General features: G+C 53.4%; 1 pseudogene; it reads right to left on the minus strand.

Annotated features, from left to right (window-relative positions):
• The window catches only part of LOC112239693, a 38,395-nt pseudogene extending 24,019 nt beyond the window's left edge, over positions 1-14,376 (minus strand).
• Between the last annotated feature and the right edge of the window lie 235 nt (positions 14,377-14,611).

Raw genomic sequence — 14,611 nt, forward strand, 5'->3', positions numbered from 1 at the left:
TGGGGGGGACAGGAGGATGGGATGGACAGGAGGTGAGGTGGACAGGAGGATGGGGTGGACAGGAGGATGGGGGGACAGGAGGATGGGGTGGACAGGAGGATGGGGTGGACAGGAGGATGGGGTGGACAGGAGGATGGGAGGTGGACAGGAGGAGGATGGACAGGAGGATGGGAGGGACAGGAGGATGGAGTGGACAGGAGGATGGGAGTGGACAGGAGGATGGGGTGGACAGGAGGATGGAGTGGACAGGAGGATGGGGTGGACAGGAGGATGGGGTGGACAGGAGGATGGGAGGACAGGAGGATGGGATGGGGGACAGGAGGATGGGTGGACAGGAGGATGGGAGGACAGGAGGATGGGGTGGACAGGAGGATGGGGTGGACAGGAGGATGGGAGTGGACAGGAGGATGGGGTGGACAGGAGGATGGGGTGGACAGGAGGATGGGGGGACAGGAGGATGGGAGTGGACAGGAGGATGGTGTGGACAGGAGGATGGAGTGGACAGGAGGATGGGAGGGACAGGAGGATGGGGTGGACAGGAGGATGGAGTGGACAGGAGGATGGGGTGGACAGGAGGATGGGAGGGACAGGAGGATGGGGTGGACAGGAGGATGGGGTGGACAGGAGGATGGAGTGGACAGGAGGATGGGGTGGACAGGAGGATGGGAGGGACAGGAGGATGGGGTGGGAGGAGGACAGGAGGATGGACAGGAGGATGGTGGACAGGAGGAGGACAGGAGGATGGGGGGACAGGAGGATGGGGATGGACAGGAGGATGGGAGGGACAGGAGGATGGGGTGGACAGGAGGATGGAGTGGACAGGAGGATGGGGTGGACAGGAGGATGGGGTGGACAGGAGGATGGGGTGGACAGGAGGATGGGTGGACAGGAGGATGGGGTGGACAGGAGGATGGGGGGACAGGAGGATGGGAGTGGACAGGAGGATGGGAGTGGACAGGAGGATGGGAGGGACAGGAGGATGGGGTGGACAGGAGGATGGGAGGGACAGGAGGATGGGTGGACAGGAGGATGGGGTGGACAGGAGGATGGGAGGGACAGGAGGATGGAGTGGACAGGAGGATGGGAGGGACAGGAGGATGGGGTGGACACAGGGAGGATGGGAGTGGACAGGAGGATGGAGGATGGAGGACAGGAGGATGGAGTGGACAGGAGGATGGGAGTGGACAGGAGGATGGGGTGGACAGGAGGATGGAGTGGACAGGAGGATGGGGTGGACAGGAGGATGGGGTGGACAGGAGGATGGGAGTGGACAGGAGGATGGGAGTGGACAGGAGGATGGGAGGGACAGGAGGATGGGAGGGACAGGAGGATGAGGGACAGGAGGATGGGAGGACAGGAGGATGGAGTGGACAGGAGGATGGGAGTGGACAGGAGGATGGAGTGGACAGGAGGATGGGTGGACAGGAGGATGGAGTGGACAGGAGGATGGTGTGGACAGGAGGATGGGGTGGACAGGAGGATGGAGTGGACAGGAGGATGGGGTGGACAGGAGGATGGAGTGGACAGGAGGATGGGGTGGACAGGAGGATGGGGTGGACAGGAGGATGGAGAGGACAGGAGGATGGGTGGACAGGTGGACAGGAGGAGGAGGGGAGGGACAGGAGGATGGAGTGGACAGGAGGATGGGGTGGACAGGAGGATGGGGTGGACAGGAGGATGGGGTGGACAGGAGGATGGGGTGGACAGGAGGATGGGAGTGGACAGGAGGATGGGATGGGGGACAGGAGGATGGGGTGGACAGGAGGATGGGTGGACAGGAGGATGGGGTGGACAGGAGGATGGGGTGGACAGGAGGATGGGAGGGACAGGAGGATGGGAGGGACAGGAGGATGGGAGGGACAGGAGGATGGGGTGGACAGGAGGATGGGGTGGACAGGAGGATGGGAGGGACAGGAGGATGGTGTGGACAGGAGGATGGGAGGGACAGGAGGATGGGGTGGACAGGAGGATGGGAGTGGACAGGAGGATGGGAGGGACAGGAGGATGGAGTGGACAGGAGGATGGGAGGGACAGGAGGATGGAGTGGACAGGAGGATGGAGTGGACAGGAGGATGGGAGTGGACAGGAGGATGGGGGGACAGGAGGATGGGAGGGACAGGAGGACAGGGGATGGACAGGAGGATGGGGTGGACAGGAGGATGGAGTGGACAGGAGGATGGGTGGACAGGAGGATGGGGGGACAGGAGGATGGGTGGACAGGAGGATGGAGTGGACAGGAGGATGGGTGGGGAGGAGGAGGATGGAGGATGGGTGGACAGGAGGATGGAGTGGACAGGAGGATGGAGGGACAGGAGGATGGGTGGACAGGAGGATGGGGGACAGGAGGATGGAGTGGACAGGAGGATGGGGGGACAGGAGGATGGAGGGACAGGAGGATGGGGTGGACAGGAGGATGGAGTGGACAGGAGGATGGGTGGACAGGAGGATGGGGTGGACAGGAGGATGGGGGGGACAGGAGGATGGGGTGGACAGGAGGATGGGGTGGACAGGAGGATGGAGTGGACAGGAGGAGGATGGAGGATGGGGGACAGGAGGATGGGGTGGACAGGAGGATGGGAGGGACAGGAGGATGGGGTGGACAGGAGGATGGGGTGGACAGGGAGGACAGGAGGGTGGACAGGAGGATGGGGTGGACAGGAGGATGGGAGGGACAGGAGGATGGAGTGGACAGGAGGATGGGGGACAGGAGGATGGAGTGGACAGGAGGATGGGGTGGACAGGAGGATGGAGGGACAGGAGGATGGGAGGGACAGGAGGATGGAGTGGACAGGACAGGAGGATGGGTGGACAGGAGGATGGAGTGGACAGGAGGATGGGGTGGACAGGAGGATGGGGTGGACAGGAGGATGGAGTGGACAGGAGGATGGGGAGGACAGGAGGATGGGTGGACAGGAGGATGGGAGGGACAGGAGGATGGAGGGACAGGAGGATGGGGGGACAGGAGGATGGGAGGGACAGGAGGATGGGGTGGACAGGAGGATGGGGGGAGGGAGGAGGAGGATGGGAGGGACAGGAGGATGGGTGGACAGGAGGATGGAGTGGACAGGAGGATGGAGGGGACAGGAGGATGGGGTGGACAGGAGGATGGGAGGGACAGGATGGATGGGGTGGGACAGGAGGATGGAGGAGGACAGGAGGATGGGGTGGGGTGGACAGGAGGATGGGAGGGACAGGAGGATGGGGTGGACAGGAGGATGGACAGGAGGATGGAGAGGACAGGAGGATGGTGTGGACAGGAGGATGGAGAGGACAGGAGGATGGAGTGGACAGGAGGATGGAGTGGACAGGAGGATGGGAGGGACAGGAGGATGGGGTGGACAGGAGGAGGATGGAGGAGGACAGGCACAGGAGGGGGTGGACAGGAGGATGGGGTGGACAGGAGGATGGGGGACAGGAGGATGGGGGACAGGAGGATGGAGTGGACAGGAGGATGGGGTGGACAGGAGGATGGGTGGACAGGAGGATGGAGTGGACAGGAGGATGGGGGGACAGGAGGATGGGAGGGACAGGAGGATGGAGTGGACAGGAGGATGGACAGGAGGATGGACAGGAGGATGGGGTGGACAGGAGGATGGGGTGGACAGGAGGATGGGAGGGACAGGAGGATGGGGTGGACAGGAGGATGGGGTGGACAGGAGGATGGAGTGGACAGGAGGATGGGGTGGACAGGAGGATGGGGTGGACAGGAGGATGGAGTGGACAGGAGGATGGGAGGGACAGGAGGACAGGGAGGATGGGAGGGACAGGAGGATGGGGTGGACAGGAGGATGGGGTGGACAGGAGGATGGGGGGACAGGAGGATGGAGTGGACAGGAGGATGGGTGGACAGGAGGATGGGGTGGACAGGAGGATGGGAGTGGACAGGAGGATGGAGTGGACAGGAGGATGGAGTGGACAGGAGGATGGGTGGACAGGAGGATGGAGTGGACAGGAGGATGGGAGGGACAGGAGGATGGGAGGGGACAGGAGGATGGGGGGACAGGAGGATGGGGGGGACAGGAGGATGGGAGGGACAGGAGGATGGGGTGGACAGGAGGATGACAGGAGGATGGGGTGGACAGGAGGATGGGAGGGACAGGAGGATGGAGTGGACAGGAGGATGGGAGGGACAGGAGGATGGAGTGGACAGGAGGATGGGGTGGACAGGAGGATGGGGGGACAGGAGGATGGGAGGGACAGGAGGATGGGGTGGACAGGAGGATGGGGGGACAGGAGGATGAGAGGGTGGGGGGCAGGAGGATGAGGGGACAACATTAAACCCCTCTACACTTTGTTATTTTCTATAGTGAACAGAAACATCTTCGGTAACAGCACTGACAATGACTTTCATTTTCATGTTATTTTCATTCTGATGAAAAGTAAACCCAGAACCTTCGGAATGAATTGTTTGTCAAAGCATCCTGACATTTCTGAATGTCTAATGAGGAACTAGAGTTCTACTGAACTTTTAGGAGTCTAGTTCCTCTTATCTTCCCATGTAGGAAGAAACAAGTGTAATCAGGAGAGGTAGAATATGCACCTGGGAGATGTGTTTTTCTCTCATCATCCTGATGTATTTCTGTGGTGTGTTCATTAGGCAGCTGATAGAAGAACTGCCAGGGACTACCTACACTTGTCCAATAAGAAAACGTTGTGTGCTCAAATGAACACAACCATGGTGTACTATGGGTGAAACATACCATCTACTGGAATGAGGAAACTAATTAGTCAGATGAATGAAGTATTTATTTTTTGTTGTTGTCAACCGAAGCCAATTTCCTCCCACATATCCACCAGTCTCACTTGGCTGCAGTGCAGGGACTACAGACATCTAAGACTCATTCATGTTGAGATGACAAATGAACAGGACTGGTATTTTTACTAACATCTTCCATGAAGAGTTGTAAAATGGAACAGTGGGTAGAGTCTGTCTAGCCTGGTCCCAGATCTGAGACCAGGCTAGTATCTGTGGAATATGGGACACAACACTGGTGCTTGCAGCAGCTACAGTATGTGGGTGTTAGCTGCAATAAGAGGTTAGCCTACACTGATCTGCAGCCATAGGGATTATCATTTCAAATCTCACTGCGGGCAACATTTTCATAGTGCAAAAGCACTGCGCAGATGAAATCACGCCGCCCGATTATAATAAGGGTTTACGGTCATTTGAGCCAGTTTACTACAGCAGGAACATAATCCTGCAGCAACAGGAAATGTGAATTATTATGTGGATTAGAATTAATGGACATGTTGGTAAGGGTTGATATATTTTTCATAAGGGAAAATCAAGTCAGAAATTTGCAAAGTGGAAATTACACATTTCAGAAGCCTTTTTAGACCACAAATACACTACAAATAAAACATTTACTGCATTGCAAAAAAGTTATTCTGCAACAAGGTGATCAAATTAAGATCTTACATCTGTGCTGTAAGTGCATCTCAAACCCTAGCCAACTCTACATACAGTATACTCCTATGTTTTACTCCCACACACCCACCGCCCACTCCCCACAGCTCTTCTAGCACCAGACACAGTGGACCAGAAGAGGTCCCTACACTCACCACAGCTCTTCCAGCACCAGGCACCGTGGACCAGAAGAAGCCCCTCCAGTCTTGGTCCTCAAAGATGTAGGGGAGGATGCGGGTCAGCATACGACTACAGTTCAGAACGATCTGTTTCTCCTTCTCCGAGGGGCACCCTGACTCTGCTGCCTGCACCAGCTTCTCTACAGCCTGGGGAGAGATGGCCTTGATGTTATAAATACGACCTGGGGGAGAGATGGCCTGGTGGAGAGATATGGCCTGGTGGAGAGATATGGCCTGGGGAGAGATGGCCTTGGTGTTATAAATACAGCCTGGTGGAGAGATGGCCTGGTGGAGAGATATGGTCTGGGGAGAGATGGCCTGGTGGAGAGATATGGCCTGGGGAGAGATGGCCTTGGTGTTATAAATACAGCCTGGGGAGAGATGGCCTTGGTGTTATAAATACGACCTGGGGGAGAGATGGCCTGGGGGGAGAGATGGCCTGGGGAGAGATATGGCCAGGTGGAGAGATATGGCCTGGGGGAGAGATGGCCTTGGTGTTATAAATACAACCTGGGGGAGAGATGGCCTGGGGAGAGATATGGCCTGGGGGAGAGATGGCCAGGTGGATAGATATGGCCTGGGGGAGAGATGGCCTTGGTGTTATAAATACAACCTGGGGGGAGAGATGGCCTGGGGGAGAGATATGGCCTGGGGGAGAGATATGGCCTGGTCATTTTCTGGTAGTACCTCTCTGTTCCACTCTGTTTTCTTTCATGCTGTGCCTACAGCCTACATGAACACTGCCATGATGTTACAGAACACAGCCATGATGTTACAGAACACAGCTATGATGTTACAGAACACAGCCATGATGTTACAGAACACAGCCATGATGTTACAGAACACAGCCATGATGATGTTACAGAACACAGCCATGATGTTACAGAACACAGCCATGATGTTACAGAACACAGCCATGATGTTACAGAACACAGCCATGATGTTACAGAACACAGCCATGATGTTACAGAACACTGCCATGATGTTACAGAACACAGCCATGATGTTACAGAACACAGCCATGATGTTACAGAACACAGCCATGATGTTACAGAACACAGCCATGATGTTACAGAACACTGCCAGGATGTTACAGAACACAGCCATGATGTTACAGAACACAGCCATGATGTTACAGAACACAGCCATGATGTTACAGAACACAGCCATGATGTTACAGAACACTGTCATCATGTTACAGAACACAGACATTATACAATGGGTGGTTCTAATCCTGAATGCTGATTGGTTAAAACCGCATTCTAGCCGGTGTCTATTCCACAAGTTACTACCGGCTAAATCTGACGTTAAAATGCCTATTTACTCTGTTCCATCTGACTGTGCAATCCACTGTCTCATCAGCCCAGCCAAGCAATTTATAAACTCTACTATAAAAAGCATCTAGACGTTATTTCACATTTCTTTATGGCTAACATTTAGTTTTCAACAGTGGAGATTTTTATAAACCTTGTTGTCTGTCTAGTCGACATTTGAAACATTGTTTCTTTATTCAAATTCGATCTCCAGTTGTCCCACTGTAATGAACATGTTGGGAGTCGGGACAAGACAGACAGGCAGGCAACGTTTCTCAGCCAGTCAAAATCATGAATCAGCATCATTTTTATAGATGTATACAAAGAAATGTCAATTGAAAACAGGTCAAACAAAATGAAGTGCAGTTAGTTTGTTTGCAGTCCTTCCAGCTTTAGTTTGAAGTGATTGTGTTAGCTGTGTTGTTGGCTCACGCCTCTGAACAACAGTGTCCTGACGAGTGAGCACATTTTCTATGCCAGGTGAAATTGCGCATCATTAGCTTATTGCTATGGATGTTTCCAATTAAATGTCACTAGAAAACAGCTTAAACAAATGCAAATGCAGCTACTTTGCTGTTATTCTGGCTGCACTTTTTGATGTGACTATAAGTTAGCCGTAGTTGGCTAGCTAGCGAGCAAGAGATAAGAACGTTGCCAGCCAGTCTGTCCTGTTCCATTAGAGAGCCCCCCAGCACCAACAGTCTGTCCTGTTCCATTAGAGAGCCCCCAACACCAACAGTCTGTCATGTTCCATTAGAGAGCCCCCAGTCCCCAACAGTCTGTCATGTTCCATTAGAGAGAGCCCCCAGCCCCAACAGTCTGTCATGTTCCATTAGAGAGCCCAGCCCCAACAGTCTGTCATGTTCCATTAGAGAGCCCCCAGTCCCCAACAGTCTGTCATGTTCCATTAGAGAGCCCCCAGTCCCCAACAGTCTGTCATGTTCCATTAGAGAGCCCCCCAGCCCCAACAGTCTGTCTGTCAGTCCCAACAGTCTGTCCTGTTCCATTAGAGAGTCCCCAACAGTCCCCCAGCCCCAACAGTCTGTCCTGTTCCATTAGAGAGCCCCAACAGTCCCCAACAGTCTGTCCTGTTCCATTAGAGAGCCCCCAGTCCCCAACAGTCTGTCCTGTTCCATTAGAGAGCCCCCAGTCCCCAACAGTCTGTCCTGTTCCATTAGAGAGCCCCCAGCCCCAACAGTCTGTCCTGTTCCATTAGAGAGCCCCCAGTCCCCAACAGTCTGTCCTGTTCCATTAGAGAGCCCCCAGTCCCCAACAGTCTGTCCTGTTCCATTAGAGAGCCCCCCAGTCCCCAACAGTCTGTCCTGTTCCATTAGAGAGCCCCCAGTCCCCAACAGTCTGTCCTGTTCCATTAGAGAGCCCCCAGTCCCCAACAGTCTGTCCTGTTCCATTAGAGAGCCCCCAGTCCCCAACAGTCTGTCCTGTTCCATTAGAGAGCCCCCAGTCCCCCAACAGTCTGTCCTGTTCCATTAGAGAGCCCCCCAGTCCCCAACAGTCTGTCCTGTTCCATTAGAGAGCCCCCAGTCCCCAACAGTCTGTCCTGTTCCATTAGAGAGCCCCCAGTCCCCAACAGTCTGTCCTGTTCCATTAGAGAGCCCCCAGCCCCAACAGTCTGTCCTGTTCCATTAGAGTTCCCCCCAGTCCCCAACAGTCTGTCCTGTTCCATTCCAGTCCCCAACAGTCCCTGTTCCATTAGAGCCCCCAGTCCCCAACAGTCTGTCCTGTTCCATTAGAGAGCCCCCCAGTCCCCAACAGTCTGTCCTGTTCCATTAGAGAGTCCCCAACCCCCAGCAGCCCCAACAGTCTGTCCTGTTCCATTAGAGAGCCCCCCAGTCCCCAACAGTTCCATTAGAGAGCCCCCCCCAACAGTCTGTCCTGTTCCATTAGAGAGCCCCCAGTCCCCAACAGTCTGTCCTGTTCCATTAGAGAGCCCCCAGTCCCCAACAGTCTGTCCTGTTCCATTAGAGAGCCCCCCAGTCCCCAACAGTCTGTCCTGTTCCATTAGAGAGCCCCCAGTCCCCAACAGTCTGTCCTGTTCCATTAGAGAGCCCCCAGTCCCCAACAGTCTGTCCTGTTCCATTAGAGAGCCCCCCAGTCCCCAACAGTCTGTCCTGTTCCATTAGAGAGCCCCCAGTCCCCAACAGTCTGTCCTGTTCCATTAGAGAGCCCCCAGCCCCAACAGTCTGTCCTGTTCCATTAGAGAGCCCCCAGTCCCCAACAGTCTGTCCTGTTCCAGCAGCACCAACAGTCTGTCCTGTTCCATTAGAGAGTCCTGTTCCATTAGAGAGCCCCCCCCAGTCCCCAACAGTCTGTCCTGTTCCATTAGAGAGCCCCCAGCCCCAACAGTCTGTCCTGTTCCATTAGAGAGCCCCCAGTCCCCAACAGTCTGTCCTGTTCCATTAGAGAGCCCCCAGTCCCCAACAGCACCAACAGTCTGTCCTGTTCCATTAGAGCCCCCAGTCCCCAACAGTCTGTCCTGTTCCATTAGAGAGCCCCCAGTCCCCAACAGTCTGTCCTGTTCCATTAGAGAGCCCCCAGTCCCCAACAGTCTGTCCTGTTCCATTAGAGAGCCCCCAGTCCCCAACAGTCTGTCCCCATTAGAGCCCCCCCCCAACAGTCTGTCCTGTTCCATTAGAGAGCCCCCAGTCCCCAACAGTCTGTCCTGTTCCATTAGAGAGCCCCCAGCCCCAACAGTCTGTCCTGTTCCATTAGAGAGCCCCCAGTCCACCAACAGTCTGTCCTGTTCCATTAGAGAGCCCCCCAGCACCAACAGTCTGTCCTGTTCCATTAGAGAGCCCCCAGTCCCCAACAGTCTGTCCTGTTCCATTAGAGAGCCCCCAGCACCAACAGTCTGTCCTGTTCCATTAGAGAGTCTGTCCTGTTCCCCCCCAGCCCCAACAGTCTGTCCTGTTCCATTAGAGAGCCCCCCAGTCCCCAACAGTCTGTCCTGTTCCATTAGAGAGCCCCCCAGTCCCCAACAGTCTGTCCTGTTCCATTAGAGAGCCCCCAGTCCCCAACAGTCTGTCCTGTTCCATTAGAGAGCCCCCAGTCCCCAACAGTCTGTCCTGTTCCATTAGAGAGCCCCCCAGCCCCAACAGTCTGTCCTGTTCCATTAGAGAGCCCCCCAGCACCAACAGTCTGTCCTGTTCCATTAGAGAGCCCCCCAGTCACCAACAGTCTGTCCTGTTCCATTAGAGAGCCCCCAGTCCCCCAGTCTGTCCTGTTCCATTAGAGAGCCCCCCAGCCCAACAGTCTGTCCTGTTCCAACAGTCTGTCCTGTTCCATTAGAGAGCCCCCAGTCCCCAACAGTCTGTCCTGTTCCATTAGAGAGCCCCCAGCCCCAACAGTCTGTCCTGTTCCATTAGAGAGCCCCCCAGTCCCCAACAGTCTGTCCTGTTCCATTAGAGAGCCCCCAGCACCAACAGTCTGTCCTGTTCCATTAGAGAGCCCCCCAGTCCCCCCCCAGTCCCCAACAGTCTGTCCTGTTCCATTAGAGAGCCCCCCAGCCCCAACAGTCTGTCCTGTTCCATTAGAGAGCCCCCCAGCCCAACAGTCTGTCCTGTTCCATTAGAGAGCCCCCCCCCAACAGTCTGTCCTGTTCCATTAGAGAGCCCCCCAGCACCAACAGTCTGTCCTGTTCCATTAGAGAGCCCCCAGTCACCAACAGTCTGTCCTGTTCCATTAGAGAGCCCCCAGCACCAACAGTCTGTCCTGTTCCATTAGAGAGCCCCCAGTCCCCAACAGTCTGTCCTGTTCCATTAGAGAGCCCCCCCCAACAGTCTGTCCTGTTCCATTAGAGAGCCCCCAGTCCCCAACAGTCTGTCCTGTTCCATTAGAGAGCCCCCAGTCCCCAACAGTCTGTCCTGTTCCATTAGAGAGCCCCCAGTCCCCAACAGTCTGTCCTGTTCCATTAGAGAGCCCCCCAGTCCCCAACAGTCTGTCCTGTTCCATTAGAGAGCCCCCCCCAACAGTCTGTCCTGTTCCATTAGAGAGCCCCCAGCACCAACAGTCTGTCCTGTTCCATTAGAGAGCCCCCAGCACCAACAGTCTGTCCTGTTCCATTAGAGAGCCCCCAGCACCAACAGTCTGTCCTGTTCCATTAGAGCACCAACAGTCTGTCCTGTTCCATTAGAGAGCCCCCAGCACCAACAGTCTGTCCTGTTCCCCCCCAGCACCAACAGTCTGTCCTGTTCCATTAGAGAGCCCCCCAGCCCCAACAGTCTGTCCTGTTCCATTAGAGCCCCCAGCCCCCATTAGAGAGCCCCAACAGTCTGTCCTGTTCCATTAGAGAGCCCCCAGTCCCCCAGTCCCCAACAGTCTGTCCTGTTCCATTAGAGAGTCCCCAACAGTCTGTCCCCCAGCAGTCCCCAACAGTCTGTCCTGTTCCATTAGAGAGCCCCCCAGTCCCCAACAGTCTGTCCTGTTCCATTAGAGAGCCCCCAGTCCCCAACAGTCTGTCCTGTTCCATTAGAGCCCCCAGCCCAACAGTCTGTCCAGCCCCCAGCACCAACAGTCTGTCCTGTTCCATTAGAGAGCCCCCAGTCCCCAACAGTCTGTCCTGTTCCATTAGAGAGCCCCCCAGTCCCCAACAGTCTGTCCTGTTCCATTAGAGAGCCCCCCAGTCCCCAACAGTCTGTCCTGTTCCATTAGAGAGCCCCCCAGTAGAGAGCCCCCCCCCAACAGTCTGTCCTGTTCCATTAGAGAGCCCCCAGTCCCCAACAGTCTGTCCTGTTCCATTAGAGAGCCCCCAGTCCCCAACAGTCTGTCCTGTTCCATTAGAGAGCCCCCCAGTCCCCAACAGTTCCACCAACCAACAGTCTGTCCTGTTCCATTAGAGAGCCCCCCAGTCCCCAACAGTCTGTCCTGTTCCATTAGAGAGCCCCCCAGTCCCCAACAGTCTGTCCTGTTCCATTAGAGAGCCCCCCAGCACCAACAGTCTGTCCTGTTCCATTAGAGCACCAACAGTTCCATTAGAGAGCCCCCCAGTCCCCAACAGTCTGTCCTGTTCCATTAGAGAGCCCCCAGTCCCCAACAGTCTGTCCTGTTCCATTAGAGAGCCCCCCAGTCCCCAACAGTCTGTCCTGTTCCAGCCCCCAGCACCAACAGTCTGTCCTGTTCCATTAGAGAGCCCCCAGCACCAACAGTCTGTCCTGTTCCATTAGAGAGCCCCCAGTCCCCAACAGTCTGTCCTGTTCCATTAGAGAGCCCCCAGTCCCCAACAGCCCCCAGTCCCCAACAGTCTGTCCTGTTCCATTAGAGAGCCCCCAGTCCCCAACAGTCTGTCCTGTTCCATTAGAGAGCCCCCCCCCAACAGTCTGTCCTGTTCCACCAACAGTCTGTCCTGTTCCATTAGAGAGCCCCCAGTCCCCAACAGTCTGTCCTGTTCCATTAGAGAGCCCCCAGTCCCCAACAGTCTGTCCTGTTCCATTAGAGAGCCCCCCAGTCCCCAACAGTCTGTCCTGTTCCCCCAACAGTCTGTCCCCAACAGTCTGTCAGTCCCCAACAGTCTGTCCTGTTCCATTAGAGAGCCCCCAGCCCCAACAGTCTGTCCTGTTCCATTAGAGAGCCCCCCAGTCCCCAACAGTCTGTCCTGTTCCATTAGAGAGCCCCCCCCCCAGCACCAACAGTAGGTGTGTTTTGTTTCTGATAGGCAGTTTATAAAGGAAGCAGCGAGTCGGAGACGGGAAGGAGGACGCCTTGCTTCTTTCCTGCATCCAGGAGCAGTGGGCCCTGACTCACTGACAGACGCCTCTGCCAGTCAGCCAGCTACTCAATAAAAGCTGTTTCAGAACAATATCTCTGTGGAATGCACTGGATGTTAGTACAGCTTGCATCCAGTACATAAAATAAATGTGTTTAGTCTTAGAATGCGTATCTAACAGTTTTTGTCGGTTTCCCAGACAGATTAAACCTAGTCCAGTTTTAAAAAACATTCTCAGTGGAGAATCTCTATTGAAAGATCTTTTCAGTCCATGAGTATAAGCTTAATCTGTGTCTGAGAAACCTTTCTGGTTCATCTGCTGCAGCCCAGTGCAGTTCCACTTCCATAACATCCTCCTCATCATCATCCTTCTACCTTATAGCAGAGGGTTGCCAGATTGGAGGGGGACTCCTCCCGAACAGCTCGGATCTCTGCGGCTGGCACCAGGGCAAAAACATCCTGCACAGTGGTGGCAGTGTCAGCCCAGAACTGGTCCCAGAAGGCATCGTCTGTGGCCTCCACTGGCTGTGGAAAATGCATGTATCTGCTTTTAGACTACATTTCCCACCACCCATTGGGCTCGTCTAGGCTTGCTCCAATCTGACTAATGATAACCTATTACATTGGGTGTAAAAACAGCATGTATAACAGTGTCATAGAAAGCAATAGGGTAATGTAATATAATGAATATCAAATCACACAACAAATGCATTCAGAATCAACAAATATATCAGATTGGAGCAAGAGGGCTAGAATAATAGAAATAAACATATCATGAGAATAATGTAACCTCATTCTAATAACTAGGTTTCATGTCAACACAAGTTAGCAGATGGGGCAACATAACAACCTATCTCTTCCTAATTGCTGTTAGTCTATACAGCAACAGGAAATATGAGCTGCTCTAATCTCTGCACATAACAGAACACCTGCCACATCTGTGGGCGGTGGGAGAAAGGACCCCTACGTCATTTGACCATCGAATAAGATATGCGTTATCGGTGATCTATAAGAATCCAAATCAAAAAATGTTACATTTTAAACAACAAGTAGTCTACTTGGCTAAAAACTATGCTGCCTGTTTCTCATGTCGCCGATGATAAGGTCTGCAGAAGGGCGTTATGATCATGCAGACAGTGAATAGACATTGACTATTAAACAGCGAAAAGGGGGTGTTTGTTTATGGTAAAGGTTTATGAGCCCACTTTTCATATAACATAGAAACCTAATGCAAAATAGAAACACCCCAGAATAACAATAGGACAGGATAAATCATATGAGAGTTTTAAAACAGTAACGTGTCACTGCTATCATTGCGGGGGATTTGATTATAACCTAACATAACGCATGATCAAATACGCCAAGCATTTCATGACGTGCGGGACAATATTTTTTTAAAGAAATATCTCAATATAGACCTATGCATTAAACATCGACGGACTATATGCAGACCCTATCTTTTGTTTTCCAATAGAGCACTTATCCGTCCTGGTGATATACAACCAGCTATTGCGCTCTTTCTGTGATCGCTATTTATACTCTAATATTTTCCTATTTCTCAGCGTTGGCCTATAATAAACATTTCAAAGGTACCCAACCTGTGTTTTGGTTGTCAGCTGTATCACTGCTTTCCTGAAGTTCAGTTTAGAATCGGTGTTACCCATTTTGATATTCCTTTATATACTACAGCGTTGTTGATGCCGTGAATCCCTACTAATCTTGTTCACCTCTTTCCTCCGCTTGAGTCACTCGCGGAGGCGTTTTTACGTCACTGGTTGGCTAGCCTTTTACACTGGGCTCTAAACTTCCGGGTTCTTCAAGAGTACAATAATCACTATGCCTATCATAAGGTCAAATGTAATACATATTATACAGGGAACCCTTGTACCTAGTATAATATCATAATAATTTAGGGTTATCTCTTTAAAAATATATTAATGGAATGCAATTTACAATACAATTGGGGTTTTATTCTATACAATCTCTTTGATTG

Source organism: Oncorhynchus tshawytscha, unplaced genomic scaffold (genome assembly GCF_018296145.1).
Source record: "Oncorhynchus tshawytscha isolate Ot180627B unplaced genomic scaffold, Otsh_v2.0 Un_contig_12287_pilon_pilon, whole genome shotgun sequence".
Lineage (NCBI taxonomy): Eukaryota > Metazoa > Chordata > Actinopteri > Salmoniformes > Salmonidae > Oncorhynchus > Oncorhynchus tshawytscha.